Genomic DNA, 2927 nt, shown 5'->3' with positions numbered 1-2927 from the left:
GAGTTGGAGGTTGCTGTGAGCTATCATGCCACGGCACTCTACCCAGGGCGACAGCTTGAGGCTATGTCAAAAAAAAAGGTTGTGATTCACTAGGTAGGTCTAGGTTTGAGATTCCTTATTTCTAACAAGATCCCAGGGTGGGCTGATGTTGCTGGTCCGTGGACTACATTTTGTAAAACAGGCAAAAATCGTCTGTTACTGAGTCTGGACTTAGAAGTCTCAGATTTGTTTATTGTATCTTGTCTTTGCTGAGCCTCAGTTTCCGCTTTTGCTAAATAAAAACAGTCTTAAATACATACTTTCCAGAGCATGGCTCACGGGAGATAATGCATTTAAAAGGCCCCTCTTCACTGTACAGTGCCTTACAAACGCTTGTTAGATCATTTTGGGGTTGTGGGACTCTGCCTTCAAAGACTCTCAGGCAGGCGGGCACTGCTGACAAGGCAGGTGGGGCTGATGGAGCGATAGCGGCTCACATCCTGGCATCCCTTGCATGGTGCACTCATGTGAGGAGCTGTTTCCCTGGAAGCTATTATTTGCAGAGCCAGATGCTGTGTGTCTGTCCCTCCGCCCTCTGATTGCTAGTCTGCATGTGCTCCTGGCCCTGACTCAGAGAGGCCGCATGGCTTCCAGCTGTGTTGGGGCGTTAGGAAAGCATTCCTCCCTGTCCCAGCTTGTGGCCTGTCCCTTTAGCTGACCGCACACTCAGGGCTGGCCCTGGGTGAAACTCTGCTCTGCATTAGGCAGTTTCCCCTCCCTGTCTTTTCCCTCAGGCAGCCAGTGCCCTTGTGTCCTCCTGCTCCCGTGCCCTCAGCTCACTCCACCCAACCACCCACTTCGAATCCTCACGTCAGGAAAGCATCTGATACACCAGTTCTCACTGAGTTAGCAAGGACTGATAAGGCTTAGGGGTGACCTTTCCTTAGGGGTGACCTTTCCTTAGGGGACAAAGTCAAGATGGGAGTTGAAACCACAAGGGAACGGTTCGGGCCTAGGTGCCTGGAAAGGGTGGCATTTTTGGAAATCCTAGGCTGCAAAGTCCTGGATCTGTCTGCCTTGCCCTTTTCCATTGCAGTGTTCCGATCCTGCTACTGACCTGCTTGAGTATGTTTGTGAAAGCCTAGATGTGACATCTAGCAGGCCCAGCTTTCATAGCCATGAAGGTGCTTGGTCACAGGCTCCCATAATCAACCCGGTGGCTCTCAGCCTGCTTCCTGCCCATGGCAACCATAGCAGCTGACTCTCAAGTGTGGGATACGGTGGCCTCCGTGCACCCTGGGCAGTAAACACCCACCCCCTCCAGCCCACAGAATATAATTCCATATTTCTCTTTCTTATTCAAGCCAATATCATTAACGTAAATGAGGAGAATATTATTATAAGGATCATTTTTATTTGTTCCTACTATTTTTTAAGTATTCCTAACCTTCAGTCCTTGTCTTTTTTTTTTTTAAATTAAATGATAACTATGTACATTAATGCAATTCTGGGGTACAGTGTGGTGTTTTCATATACAATTTGAAATATTTTCATCAAATTGGTTAACATAGCCTTCATGTCATTTTCTTAGTTATGTGTTAAGACAATCATATTCCACTCTTAGAAAGATTCACTTGTACCCTTTAGTCCTTGTCTTAGCATTAGTGACAAATCATGACATTTAATTCTCTGCTGAGAATTTCTGTTCTTGAATTCTGCTTCCTTATTGGGGCCACAGACTGCCAGCTCAAGAAGTAGATTTTGCTGGGCTTGGTGGCTCGCGTCTATAATCCTAGCCCTCTGGGAGGTTGAGGCGGGTGGATTGTCTGAGCTCGCAGGTTTGAGATCAGCCTGAGCAAGATTGAGACCCGGTCTCTAAAAATAGCCGGGTATTGTGGTGGGTGCCTGTAGTCCCAGCTACTTGGGAGGCCGAGGCAAGAGAATCACTTGAGCCAAAGAGTTTGAGGTTGCTGTGAGCTATGATGCCATGGCATTCTACGGAGAGCAACAAAGTGAGATTCTGTCTCAAAAAAAAAAAAATGGATTTGATTTTATATGTACAGCAAACTTACTGAGTATCTACTATGTACCAGATTGCCAGCCTTTGAATATAGAAAGATGGGTAAAACATGGGCAGCCATAACCAGCCACAAAGTGGGGAAGGAGATCTGTCTCCACTAAGGACATCATATTGTCTTAGGGTTTTATCATATCAACAATACTGCTAGTTGCCAGTAAGGCTCTTCTGTCTCTCTTTCTCCTTTTTCTCCGTTGATGAATCTTTTCTTTTTTTTTTTAGGCAAAGTCTCACTTTGCCACCCTGGGTAGAGTGCTGTGGAGTCATAGCTCTCAGCAACCTCAAACTCTTGGGCTCAAGTGATCCTCTTGCCTCAGCCTCCCAAGTAACTAGGACTACATGTGTGCACCACCATGCCCAGCTATTTTTTCTATTTTTAGTAGAGACAGGGTCCCAACTCTTGCTCAGGCTGGTCTCAAACTCCTGAGCTCGAGCAATCTACCCATCTCAATCTCCCAGAATGCTAGGATTACAGGTGTGAGCCACCATGCCTGGCCTTACCTTGCTAAATCTTGCTCTTTTTCCTTTTAAGTTTGTCAGGCTTATTACTCTTCTCAGAAACCAGCTTTGGGTTTTGTCAATCATTTTTTGTGTCCTGATACATTCATTTTTGCTTTTATTTTTGATTCTTTTTATACTTTCTTTGAATGTTCTCTTGTTTTTGTGAATTGAATATGTAGCTCATTAATGGTCTTATTTTCTAACCATTATATTTAAAACTACACATTTTCCTATAAGCTATTTTCACTGCATTCACAAATTTTGATGTGTATTGTTTTTTTTTTTTTTGAGACAGAGCCTCAAGCTATCCCCCTGGGTAGAGTGCTGTGGCATCACAGCTCACAACAACCTCCAACTCCTGGGCTCAAGC

Source organism: Otolemur garnettii, unplaced genomic scaffold (genome assembly GCF_000181295.1).
Source record: "Otolemur garnettii isolate 467f Iridium unplaced genomic scaffold, OtoGar3 scaffold00070, whole genome shotgun sequence".
NCBI lineage: Eukaryota > Metazoa > Chordata > Mammalia > Primates > Galagidae > Otolemur > Otolemur garnettii.
The sequence above is the reverse complement of the archived record's forward strand: the minus strand, read 5'-3'. Positions refer to the sequence as shown.